At 35.8% G+C, this 14,598-nt stretch overlaps 1 pseudogene; it reads right to left on the bottom strand.

The window, feature by feature from the left end:
- Positions 1-5,728: 5,728 nt before the first annotated feature.
- On the bottom strand, positions 5,729-14,323 carry LOC111369144 (annotated as a pseudogene).
- Between the last annotated feature and the right edge of the window lie 275 nt (positions 14,324-14,598).

The following is a 14,598-nucleotide window of genomic DNA, read 5'->3' as shown; positions in this document are numbered from 1 at the left end:
CATTTTTTGTCCCAAAAATTTGGTTCAAACTGGGGCTAAGTGTTACAGATAAATACATAGTTATCAAACCCGGTCTGGACCTAATATATGGGACAACGGTCTGAATTTTCATTTTTGTCCTCGTAATGCTCATCCTTATTACCAGCCCAGTCAGCATCAGAGAAGGCATGAAGAGATAGAGATGTGTGATGGTGCAAGGCATGACCATGATCGGCTATACCAGAAAGATAGCGAAGCAAATGCTTGACAGCATTCCAATGATCAGTAGTAGGTCAATGCAAGAATTGAGACTACTTATTAATAGCATATGCAATATCAAGGTGAGTGAGGCACAAATATTGGAGACTTCCAACATCTGTCCTGTATTCAGAAGGATCTGTCAAAGCAATGCCGAAAAGAATTGTAAGTGTTGGCTCGGTGGTAAGTGGAGTGGTGATAGATTTGGCCCCTGTCATATTTGTACGAGCGAGAAGATCTGTGATATATTTCCACTGAGAGAGAAGTAAACCAGTGGAAGTAGTGGCAACTTCAATACCAAGGAAGTAAGATAAGTCATCAAGATCTTTGATGGAAAATCTTTTGCCAACAATAAACTGTTGAACTACAGTAGAATTACTTCCAGTAATAATTATGTCATCAACATATACAAGGAGATAGACTTGATTACCACTGGTGTTGAAGACAAAGAGTGATGTGTCCACATGAGAGTTTGTAAACCTAGAGGCTACAAGAAATTGTCTGAGCTCAAGGTACCAAGCCTTTGGTGCTTGTTTGAGATCATATATAGCCTTGCGTAACTTGCAAACATGTGTGGGATTATCATGATCAAGAAAACTTGGTGGCTGTGCCATGAAAACTTCTTCAGAGAGATGACCTTGTAGAAAGGCATTGTTGACGTCAAGTTGACAAAGAGACCATCCTCGACTAATAGCAAGATTGAGAACCAAGCGAATAGTGGTCGATTTGACAACTGGACTGAATGCTTCATGATAATCAATGCTAGGATGCTGATGGAAACCTTTACCAACTAGTCGCGCTTTGTACCTGTCAATTAAACCGTCAGGTAAACCTTTTATTCTAAAAATCCATTTACAACCGACGAGATTTTGCATTGAATAAGGGGAACAAGTTCCCATGTCCCATTCCGCACAAGAGCATCATACTTCTCAAACATAGCCTGACGCCAGTTAGGATCTTTGAGGGCTTGGGTCAACGTGTGTGGCTCAAGTTGATGGGTCGAGGTGATGGTGGCAGTAAGATTAAGTTTTTGGATGGGTTTATGGATGTAGTTTTTAGCATGAGTAGTCATAGTATGGGTGTTGGTGGGCGGGTTTGGAGGAGGGGAGTTTGGAAAGAGTAGTGAAGAATTAGAGGGTGGATCGTGTGGGTTATTGTTGGTGTTAGTAGAATGTGCTGGGCTATTGGATGGCGTGGCTTGGTCTAGTGGGGTTTCGGTTACAGGATGTGGAATTTCGAAGTATGTGTGGTGGATGAAGGATGTGGAGTGGTCAACCATAGTGGGAAGAAATGACGATGATGGAAACCAATCTGGAAGTGTTTCTGGATTTGGTCGACTAAGATGACTGTGAATGGATTTGAATGGAAAGACAGATTCTACAAATTTGACATGATGAGATGTATAGATTTTGAAAGTGGAAGGATCAAGACAGAGATAGGCACTTTGGGTGTGGGAGTACCCAACAAACACACAAGGGATGGATCAAGACTTAAGTTTATGACTAGAACAGGGGCGAAGCCATGGATAGCATAAACAACCAAAGATACGGAGTTTTATGTAGTTCGGTGGTAAGCAAAAAAGGGACTCATAAGGAAAGGAAAGGAAAAGTGTGGCTGTAGGTATGCGATTAATGAGATATACAGCGATTACAAAGGCATAGTTCCAGTATATGAGCGGAAGTGAGGCATGAGTGAGTAGAGACAGACCGGTTTCAACAATATGTCGATGTCGGTGTTCGAAGAGATCATTATGTTAAGGTGTATGTGGGGGAGAGATGAGATGAGAAATTCCATGACGGGATAGAAATTGATCTAATGCTTGATATTCACCACCATTATCGGTGTAAAGAGTGACAATGGAGTATTTGAAGTGGTTTTCTACTAGTGCCTTGAAATGAAGAAAGACATCACAGACATGATATTTCTTCTTTAATGGGTAATACCAAACATAACGTGTAAAGTGATCAACAAAAATAACATAATACTTGAAATCATCAACAGAATAAAGGGGGGAGGTCCAAACATCCGAAATTATGATTTGTAAGGGGTGAGATGAAACAATCATAGATGTGGATAAGGGAAGCTTTTGACTTTTATTGCTTAAACATGCATTACAATGAGAGTGTTGTGACTTAGAATACAATAAAGAAAATGTTGACATAATATGCTGAATAATAGGCGTTGATGGATGACCTAATCTGGAGTGTCACTCAGAGAAAGTGGTCTTAACGCTAGAAAAGACAATCAGCGGAGAGGACAATGTTTGAGAGGAGGTTGGCCACTCATAGACGCCATCTTTAGTGTTTCCTATCAAAAGGATTGCCCCCCTGCTCAGATCCTTTACATGAAAGACAGTGGGTAAGAATTCAATAGAAACATGATTAGTATTGTAAAATTGATAGATATAAATAAGGTTCTTTTTCATGTTAGGTACGCAAAGAATATTACGCAAATTAAAGGTACGAGTAGGAGTAGGAAGGGTAGTGGAACCAGTATGGGTAATGTGAAGACTCGAGCCATCGCCGATCATAACATCATCAGACCCTGCATAAGGAGTGTGAAGTGAAAGATTATTCAAATCCGTGGTGACATGATGCGACATCCCACTATCAAGTAGCCATGTGGAGGTGTCAGTGGTGTCAAGAGATGCAAAGTGTGCACGCGGTTGCCAAGGAGAAGCATGATTTGGAGCCCGTGGGCATGTTACTAAAGGAGCCAATGAGGATTGGTCGTTGATAAGTTGATAAATAGGGCATCATTTGACAGTGTGTCCTTGAGCACCACATCCTTGGCAATGCCCAAGCTATGGACGTGGTGGAGGATGAGCATTACGAGGAGCATTGGATTATTGATTATGAACGGTGTTTGTGGAAGGGTGCCAAGAATGATTATTGCATTGATTGACTGGATTGGTGGTGGCCGGAAAGGATGATGGTGGTGCATGTGATTGTTGGAGAGACGTTTTTTTCTTGGTGAGCTTTTCATGAATTTCATTAAAGGAGATCGTTGTTTCACGACCATTAACTGCGTCAACAATTCCTTTGTATTCATCGCCAAGGCCGTCAAGAATTTTATCCATGAGATCTTCTTCATCAACATGTTTTCCAAGAAGAGCAAGTTCATCAGCTCAGTTCTTGATAAATTGCATATACTCGGAGGTCGTCTTGGAGCCCTTGACACAGTTTTTCAATTGGTCCTTGATCTGTTTGATGTGACCATGGGATGGTTTGGCAAAGGTATTAGCCAAGGTGGTCTAGGCCTCTTCAGAGGTGGTGTTGCGGGCAAGAAGAGGTTAGAGAGGTAGAGAGACTGCACCAAGGAGTGCACTGAAGAGAAGAAGATCTTGGCGCTTCCATGTTGTGTAGACTGGATTTGGAGCCGACTTACCATCAACTGTGACTATTGGTGTTGGACTGGGATGAGAACCATCGAGAAAGCCATAAAGATTATATCCTTTTAACAGACTTCTGATATGGAGGCTCCACGTGATGTACTTGGTGGTGATCAGTTTTGTGATGTTTGTAGTGTTGATGGCAACAAGAGGATTATTTGGGTCTTGGGTAATTTGAATTGTGGTATGAGTAGAGGTGACTTCGGAAGCCATTTGAAGAAGAAAGTAGAGATTTGTGAAAGAAGCAGAAGAGAGAAAGGGAAGAAGACATGTCAGAAATGTGGTAGCTCTGATACCATGAAGAGATAGAGATATAATGGCTTACTTTTCATTGAATCATAGCCGGTCCTGCTATGAGGTTATTGAGACGGGGGCCTCAGACCTAAAATCTAAGGGGACCTATTTTTGGCCCGATGATTTATTTATTTATTTATTTTTGTTGTTGTTGTAAATATAGAGGATCCATTCCATTCATTATTTTCTTCTAGGCCCAAAATCGGATAGGCCTATTTTTTGCTCAAATTTTATATATATAATTGGAAAATTGGATTTTATATTTCATTCCTTCTCTCCTTTTTGATGAATACGACGTCCAACTCGACCTCTGCCTCCAATCCAATTCCAAGAATCATTGGACCGATGACGGCGACTCGACGAGGGCCTCATTTCCTTGGTTGGCCCAACTTATCTACTTCGTGCCAGTTCCCAAATCCCACTCCCTTCCCTTCACTCTTCTCAAATCACAAGAACAAGAAGTTGCCCATTTTCAACCCTAAAGGCCTAATTTATTGCCCTTTTTAAGTTTTTGTTACCTCTCTTTTTTGTGCCGATCGTCAATTTATTGTTTGTCCTCTTCGATTTGATCATGGTATGTTTATTATGTAATTAATTTTTTCTTGTCAAGATTCATGATAGAGTGAACTCCCTGAAAAATTACAATTTCTCTTACTTAGTCTGTGTATGTGTTTTGATTTCAGGTAGATTGATATTAAGAAGGGCCTTTAACTACAATTATCTCAATTAGAGTGTTGTTGTCTTGCTGATGAAGGTTTGCCTCATTTTTCCTTTGGTCATGCTTCCCAACTCTTGTGTTTCTTCTATTTTATTACTATTGAAAACATATATTTATTAGTAAAGATGTTATATGTCAGTTGTCCTGTTGCTAATGATATATTTGATGAATTGCCAAATCCCAAATAGAGTCATAACATTAGTACATAAATCATACGTAGCAGTCCAGTAACTAAATTTTTGTTTTACTTTACTTGTGCTCATGTTCAATCGTATGTTATTTGAAGACCTTATGCACATGGTTGGTGCCATAGATATTTTAGGTTTGTTGTTTTTGTGAGATATGTTAGTAGTAAGGTGAACAATATCAACTGGAATGAATTTTGTCTATGGTTTGGTTTGGTTTCCCCTTTTTGATTTTGGTTTCCACTTTTGGTTTTGTATTGGTGGTTGATGCCAAATTTTTATTTCAGGCTTGTGAATTGTGACGGCAGAATTCTCAACGGCGTGATTCCATCATTTTCGTCAAAATTCTACTTCTCAAGTAGGTAATGGCTTACCCTAACTTGTTATTAAATATATTGAAAATGTTTGAAACCTTGTCGGCTTATATAATTGTGGCTTGATCGGCTTATATGATTTGTAATTGTAGAATCAATTGTACATGCGCATATAGTAACTATATTGAAAACTTTAACTGTGAAATGATTGAGATATTTTGTGAGAAGAAGTTTCTCCAATTGAAGTTGATCAAGACTTACCTCCGATCAACTATGTCACAAGAAAAATTGAACCGATTAATTATGTTATCAATAGAGAAAGAAATGGTAGAATAACTAAATTATTTAGATTTGATTAATGTTTTGCCTCTAAAACAACAAGGCAAATAGTATTTAAATGATTATTTGTAACGTTGTTAGTTTTGTTATTTTATAATATAAATCTTTTGTATAATATAATTATTTGTTGTTTTACTATTAAGTTTTAAGTTAGCGATATGTTGTATAATACACAATAGGTTTTGTTGGATTTTGCATTTAAGTTGATTTTGAGGGCCTAATTTTTGGAGTTTGCCTCAGGCCCCAAAAATCACAGGATCGGTGCTGCATTGAATAAAGGTGAGGTATTTATACACGTAAAGGATGAGAATTCATAGCCAATCATATATTCTAAACTTAGCTAATTACCTAATCTATGAGATTTATTGTCAATCAAAATATTTACAATAGCTAATGGGATAATTACACAATTAATTTCTCTAATAGCATCAATCACCTACTCAACCAAATACACAACATTTATCATCCTATTATAGAAGTCAAAGAAGAAACTTTTTAAAGTATTGGATTAAATCAATGAAAAAGATGATCATTCAATACTTGTTATTGAACTTCAAATCTTCCTCCATTTATGTATTGCTTGTAAAGGGGAATTGCTCCATTGGTCACCAACCTATTGTCTCAACTTCTAAAGAGGAACAAGTTAGTCCACAACCTTTCACTACATTGCACGGGCAATGAACCCATCCCATTCTCAACTTTACTACCAAAAGATCAGGGAAAATCGAATAGCAAAGTACTCAACTTGGGATGGACTTACTACCAAGTCAAAATATTCTTAAATTTGTTTAATTATGAGGAAACATATATTGCTTCAATTTTTTGTCACCAATTCAAGTTGGAAACAACCTAGCTTTGTAGAGTTGGACATGCAAGTGTCACATAATGATTAACAAACATTTGGCTTCTTACCTCATCAAGCAAGAAATCAATTGCAGCTTCATCCTCGGCAATATCCTCTAAATTAGACTTCAAAAACTAAATATCCAACTGAATTTGCTGGAATCCACTCCGATTGAACGTCTAGAGTCTAACTAACTCTAGCAAACTCTTCAAAGAAAGTTTTGCTATAGTTGTTATAACAAATTCCTGCAAAGTAATAGCAATCCAGTTTCACTTTTATCACCATACAATTACATCTTATTTATCTATAGCAAGTGTCCAAACCTGTTTCTTTGTTTTTGTGAAAATCTCCATTTTTTGCTTAAATAATTTTGCTAGATGCGCCTCCAGAAGCTGGCTCCTAGCCTTCTAAGTATTTGACGGGCTCATCTTACTTTCTCTAAATGTATTGTTATGTGAAGATGTAGTGCTCCCATTGCTGTCAGTGCATCGATTTTTATGATGAAGGCCGTCGGGCAAAATTTGTTTTGCTTCGGTTCCTATTGCTTCAAACTATATATGAGATCAATAAAGAAACTTTAGTTTTTGAACTAGTTTAGGTTGTAATATTAATTGGCACTGACAGTAGGAATCAACCTACCGAAATAATATAGAAGGAAAATTTACAGAACTCCTTACCATAAATAAAGAGAAAAAAAATGAGCATGAAATTATGACAAAGTAAATACCTCCTGATGAAGTAGATCGACAAACATATGCACTTTTCTTGGTTCTTTTGTGCTATGATACACAGGTGAAATAAATATGAGACTGAAGTATTTCATCGGGGAAAATGAAGTCATGATTTCAAGATGTGTACTACTAACCTTGATCCAATTCGGTGCTGTAAACCTCTTCTTCAAGATGACTGCTATTCTTAGAGTTCTCATCTTCATAAGCTGCAAGGATAGAAAGATCAAAATAAGTATTGAGGTATAATCTTGTTTTCTTGTCATGCACCACACACTAAATATTGGAAAACTACGTGTTCTGAACTAAAATACTTTAATTTTAACAGTCAATTTTTTATGTTCTTCGTGGTGTACTACCATTCCTTTTACTTAACAAGAGAGTTTAGCCTAAGCTAAGATATGGGAGAGGGAAAGGTATGACATGCCCTTGAGGCTGTCTACTAAAATCAGTACAACAAAGTCAGTAAATCCATTTTCTCGCTCTAAAGAGGCTTCACCAATTAATCATGAAAAGGAAAGTGTTGAAGCTAAGAGAATGGTTAGTAGACAAAATTGACACGAGATATTAATTTTTTTATGCATGCAATGGGATAGAATCAACCTCCTCGTCAAATAGGCGTATTGACACAACGTACTAGAAAACAATGCTTCTTATCTCATTCAAAAATTGAACTGCATTAGCATGTCTAACACAAAATTATTTGACGATGGAAAAAGATATAAATGTTGAATGCTTACAAGATGCAAGTACGTTTCACCATCTGCCCAAAAGGTGCAACAAATTTCTGCAGGAACAAAAGCTGGACCATAATCAAAGCCTTGAACACCACCACCAGAGAAAGAAGCCATTTCCTGAAATTTAGCATAGAACATTCACAAGAGGACCTGATTGTATTGAGGAATATATGATTGTGTTTATTTAATTTAATGACTAAGAAACAACTTAGATTTGGTTCCTTGCCTCAAAAATTCTTGGGACGGCATTTTTTTCGATAAAATGGCATAATTGATCTACTACAGGAACAAGCCTAGCATGAATTTTGTCACCTGGTACTCCTATTTGATTGCTATCTTGAATGGCAGAGTCACTCTTTCCATAAGAGGAAATAGTCATGAACTTTCCTGAAAAAATCTTGAAATGTTTCTTGGATCCAGTCCATTGCGTAGCCTCTTAACTCTAGTAATAATTCAGGATTTTCAATGAGAAGACAATGGAAGTCCTGGATTCACAAATAAATTAGACAATAAGGAAGCAGCAGAAACTTAGCAACTAAAATCATGTACCATCCCCTGGAGTGGAAGATAGATCTACACAACAGGCTAATTCAATACCAAAGTCAAATGGAATAAAAAGATTGGTCTGCATAAGTGACAATGAGCAATGACAATATGGACATCTAATATGAGTCTTTTAGAGTAATTCATGAGAATAAGCTAAGCATTAGCTTGTACTTTCTAAAAAAAAATTCTGCTCACAAAATTATTTATAGTAGTTTGAATGATATGGATAGAAAGCTCTTGAAGAGATTGTTTTATGATCTGTCGATCATTATTGTGAACTGCAAAGGGCCCCATATATTTAATTGTCGTTTGAATTTTAGAATATGAGAAAAGTAGGAATAGACTGTTACCTTAAAGCAAAGGTGTCAATAGAGTAACATCCCGAGTTTTCATTTCAGAGCTATCTTGTATAATATCGAGATAATGTATTAATTATCCCCACCTTTTTTTTTTTTTGAAAATCTAAGTCACATATTTTATCATGTTGGATTCTTTAGAATGCCGAATAACATTTTACACTTGAAAGGGAAGAGCAGTCTCATTTGTCATCCTATAGTTTCACTTGAAATAGAATACGCCTATATACACACACTGGAAAGTAAAAAATCCCCTAAATGTTACTTTTAAGATAGCCAAAAGTGAGAGCTTCGTAGAGTTTAAAGAAAGAGAGCATAGCGGGATTGGGAAATACCACATCATATGATAAAAGTAATTCATTTGGCATCTTATCTTCTATCATTACCAATAAGACATCCATGCTGCCTTGATAACTGCCTTTTTGGTGGCCGCAAAGGCTACCTTCAAAGGGTATGCTTACTCTGTTCCCTCCTTTTGCATAACTTGGATTTTTGAGAACACTTCTACCAGAGAAGAAAAATTAAATAAATAAAATCATGCAAAAGTATAGACTCTAAATTTGTTAAACTACCTTTATGTAGATGTCAGATTCATCTAAAAAGAAAAGGAAAAAAATGAAAGTAGAACCATAATCCAAATAATTGAGCTTCTTGACTTGCTTTATATTGAAACGATTATTAACCTGAAATATCATGTAGAAGATGAATTACTGCACTAGTGATATAATCTTTGACAGCAATAAGAGTAGCCTGAAAACAGTGAATTTATTAGCATATCATCCTCAATAAATACAAGTCACAAAGCAATCCAGATAAACATCCGGACGTATTGCCATCTGTTTTAGTTGTAGAATCGACAATGACCGGCAGAGTAAAATCAGGAAGGGCAGCCCCAGGTAACACTTCATCTAGTAGGAGTACATCAGTCCAAATAGCTCCTGTAAACAAATGAATTTTAAAATTACATTCAAGTTAGAATTTTTAAAGGCAAAATTTCTCAGAAGAAATGTGTTTCTGTTGAAATAACGGTTCTAAAAATAATAAAGTAACAATATTGGGGATTGAAGGCTATCACAAATGCTATCAAACGGCTTGTTAGATGTTGCTCAGGAACTAGTTCATGTACAAAATAACCAAATAAATGGAAAAGGAGATTATGATATAAGAAGGAAGTGTTTGACCTTATCAATCATACGGAGACAAGATCATCACCCATCTTTCTTTTATCAGTTACTAACATGGTCCACTACAGTTATGGAAGCAAAATTGTCCCAAAAGAAGTTGCAAACCTATAAATGTTGAAAGTAGCATTTTTGACACCAAGTTTACAACAAATGATGAGATACTACAGCAAAGTTCACTTACGAAAGATTGTCAAAATATCTGCAGAGTGGAGCTGCTTCTTAATATGGTTACTAGTGGCTTCAAATTCCCTAAGATTTGGGCAAAACATATAAATCATAAGCGACATGTAAGAACTACAACCTGATTCAATCACAAGAGAAGGATTATCAAATAAATTTTGGGAATGAAAGAGTGGCCATACTTCATAACCGGGTTTTGTGCAAGTTTAAATAGTTGTGGTTCTGAATGCAAAAAGATCATTCTATAAGCACAAAGCGCTTCTGCAAATTCACAAATAGAAGTCTGAAAGTTATTAACATATCACAAATGTAATTTGAAATATGATACACTAGAAACACAAAATAAAAGAACATATTTTATTGTAAGCAATAAAAGTAAAATAGCTGGGCTAGAAAATTTGGGATCTGAACTCTGGGATAAACTTGAAACATAATTGTTTGAGTGCCACAACAAAATACTGAGTGAAATAATTACATCATAAATAAAATATTGAGTGAAACAGTTACACATCACTGTAACTTATTCACATGTACACACCATCCACAAGTGATCTATAAAGGGGAAATATTAATGCATACAAGTTTTTATTCCAACAATCAATATCTATACATTTGTTGCTTTTTACTTCGAAAAAGGGGAAAAATTAAGGTTCATTCTTTACTTCATGAGCCGCAACAAAAGCTAAAAACATTGACTTTTCCTTGGTTAGGAAGTTCATCATCTGCTGAAGCATCGTTTAGGTCCTTAGATTCAAAATGCATATCCAAAAAGAACTGTTCCAACTTCTCAACCAATTTAAGCTTTAGAGTCTCAACCTATCAAAGAAGGAAAAACTATCAAAAAGTAACAATATTATAGGAAAACAGACAACAGAGACATAAAATATTGTTTTCCACAACTGTGAATGGCTGACTTTGACAAAAAAAAATTCAGGGATCAGCCTGGGATTACCACTAACTCTCCACATTTAAAGTTTGCAAGGTGTAATCATCCTTGACTAGACGCATATTTGCATCTATTTACAGATCATTAGAAAATAAAAGTAAGTGAAATACAAACTGGGAAATTTAACTGATTAAGAAGCATCGCAACCTCAGCTCTTACTTGTATGGATCAGGAATCCAAAAATACCTTTCCCTGAAAACAATAGTAGAAAATATAGAACATCATTCCCACTAATTAATAGCTTTTCATCGTAAAAGACACCAATCTTTGAGAAGGTTCCTATCTTCCATTTGAAACACTTATTGTGGAAAGGCACATGGAATTGTTTTTCTGATCATTTGAAACAAGACTTAAGATTATGCAGCCATTTTATATCATTTATATACTGACAGAGGATAGTAAAAACTCTATTGTCGTCTATATCAGTAGGATTCCTAGGTTCTAAGAAAGAACACTAACAACCAGAAGGTTCCTATCTTCATCTAAGCTGACATGACATTTTGGTTCATGAGGACTAATCCATGCCACACTTCTACTCACTTGGTAAACAACTCCATCATTTGTGCTTGTAGAAACTGAAGTTCTCAAAATTGACAAAATAAATATTTACAATTCTTGTTGTCTTGCATATTATGATCCACGATTTGTATTTAGTCATTGGAACATTTTTTTTCTTTGACAAGATTTTATAACCGACATTCAATCACATTGGTGTAGTACTTTTTATTTGAATATGAATCCATAACTACTCTTATCACAATCTCAGTTGATAATCATTTAGATTCAAATACATGGATATATTTAGATTCAACTTTTAATGATGCCTGCTTCATTCACTGCCAAGCACTAAAATAGAAGAGGTCATGCTTGCAATTTTTTTTATACCTGCTTCTTCCGATGCTCGCTTACAGTCCTGGAAGGAAGATTTCCCATATTTCTGGTAATAAAGACAAAGAATGGGTCAGAAAGAACAAACTATTATTGAAAAAATAGAAGTTCATCATCATTACTACCAATGATGGGCTCAGGAAATGGGTAAATTCAAACTTTCCCATTCATTAAGAAGATATCGACCTTGAAAATTGGCATGGCTCCAGAACTTGACAGCATCATAATAAGCTTCCGATAGGATACACTTCTCAACTCCTGTTGATAGATCATAAATAAACTACTCTTTTCACATAAGATGAAATATGTGATAACTCATGCATGCAGAACTTACACAATGTAAACATGTAAAAATCAATCTTCACTGGCGGAAGCAATCTATCTTCAATGGTGGAAACAATCACAAGTTCAAAGAAAATGAAAATGTTGAAATCCTATTCTTCAATCATGCAAATTCTATAATTCAGAGCAGCTCACAACGGGAAAGTGCTTCTTCCCTAATTTAATCATTCTGCTCAAACTCTCGAAGCAAAGGAGAGACCAAAATGAATCACTCAGCCTTGTTCTTTCTTTTATACAAATTACCCTTTCTTTATTTTGTCAAAATTAACAGTGGGCTGTATGTAGTAGGAAATTCAATATAAAGACAAATTGGTACTCATTACATTACCTGAACTTTTCGAAGCAAATTACGTGTACAATGTAGCTTCTCTACATGCACTCTTTTTGCAAAAAGAGAAGTATTGACCCCATCACTCCTAGATTGCACGGAAGAATCTGCAACAATTATGATGAATTTTGTTTTTAACAAGTTTTCATCTTATCTACTTTTTCTTAATTTATTTTGAAACTACAATAGTAACCAAAAAGACCCTTTCCAAACACCTTTTCATTAAGTTGTTCCATGTTTGCTTCTATATTGTTTATATTACTTGCTTTACATCCTACAAAAATAGCGAAAACAAATGAGATTGACAAAAAGAAATAATAAATGCACCAAAAATGGGGACAAGTTTGACGTTATATAAAGAGTAGACATCATCTCAATATTGTGCTTCACAAGCTTGGAAGATTAACAGTTATGACCTCTATTAATAAATTTTTAGTATATATGTTTATTCAGTCAATAATTACATTTACTAGGAACATGGTTAAAGTTTGTATCGACACAAGAGTTACCTTTTGATTGCATCTATAGCACTAATGAACTTTGTTGGGTTTTGATACCCAAAAATGCGGGTGATGATGTTAAATCGATTTTGGATAAATTAAATATTGACACCCAAGATTGATGACTCAACCCTAAAACTATTTGGGCCATTGGAAGTAACCTAATTAATTAGTGTTGCTCATGACCCGGTTTCACGCTCATTGGATGGCTTATATATGTTAATCCACTTACCGTATTTGTATTGGGTTTGGCCCCATCACTTTAACCTAACCTAACCTATATATGCTAGTCTTCTTGTCAATTAATGTGTGTTTGCTATGTCTTGCTTGAGAGAAAAGATTCGTGTCTCTTTGCTTCGTGCTTCTCCTTGGTCTGTTTCTTCTTGTTCTTCTCTAACCTTTGTGGCTGCAAACACCATCCCTTTGTGTTATAAGTTGGTACAAGTCTTGAGCAATCGGAGTGTGCAAGAAGTTTAAGGTTTTGGGTCGTGATTGCTTGGTTGTATTGATAAGGTTCAGATTTGTATCCTAAACTCAAAATTCTACCAATTGGAGATCGATTATTCAACATTTGGTATCAGAGCGAGGTTCGGGTGGAACTTCTAACCAAAAACTAATCAGAAACGAAGCAGAAACTGTACTGAACCTGCAACCTCAATTTCCAGCCAATCTAGACTTTTTTTGGTAAAACGAAGGTCGGATTCATGATCTGCAGGCGGAGGCAGTGCTGGGTCGTCGACAAATCTGGGTGATGGCCGTCGGTGGCGGTAGAGCGTGGGACTGTTTCAAGCAACAAAATTTTCTAATATGTTTTCTAACGATTTTGAATTGTTAGTTTTCAGTTTCGGATATATAGAAAAAGTTGGATGGTTTTGTCCCTGGATACTCGGCTATTGGTTGCTGGACATTCGTGTTAGCATATCTGCTGAACTTTAGAGCGAATAGTGGTGGCCCTAAAGCAGCAAATTCGCATCTTTCGTAATTAAGGACTAAGATAGATCTACTCTGGTAAATTGGCTAAAACCTTTATATTATCACACTAGCAGATCATCGTGTTGGGTGATCATTAGGATTGAGAGTTGTCATTGCTTGGCAACCATTGCTTATGCTAGAAAATTTAGTAATTATTAGCCCTATTTGAAGTGTTAAACTTGATTGCAATTGGTAATTAATTTTGTGCTATAATTGTCATATAGTCACTGCGTGAGACTGCATTGCGTAAGAATTTTAATTTTTAGTTAACATACATGTTGCATTGATTATCATGTTAAAACACCTGGACTTGACCCCTTCAAAAATTCCTTTGATCTAAGATAGAGAATCTTACAAAACCTTGGAAATTTAGAACGGTATATATTGCGATCGTAGGATTACTTTGTGTGACCTATCTGTGCATTTAGTTGTTTTGTTTTCCCAAAAATATCTTCACATTTTGAAGTTGATGTTTTTAATGGGAAAGGGGAATTTTGAATTTAGCAATAAAAAATGAAGGAAATTTTAGTTCAACAAAAAGTTTCAAAGGCCATAGATGGCAATTTTTT

The sequence above is a fragment of the Olea europaea genome, chromosome 20 (assembly GCF_002742605.1).
Source record: "Olea europaea var. sylvestris chromosome 20, O_europaea_v1, whole genome shotgun sequence".
In the NCBI taxonomy this organism is placed as follows: domain Eukaryota; kingdom Viridiplantae; phylum Streptophyta; class Magnoliopsida; order Lamiales; family Oleaceae; genus Olea; species Olea europaea.
The sequence above is the reverse complement of the archived record's forward strand: the minus strand, read 5'-3'. Positions and strand labels throughout refer to the sequence as shown.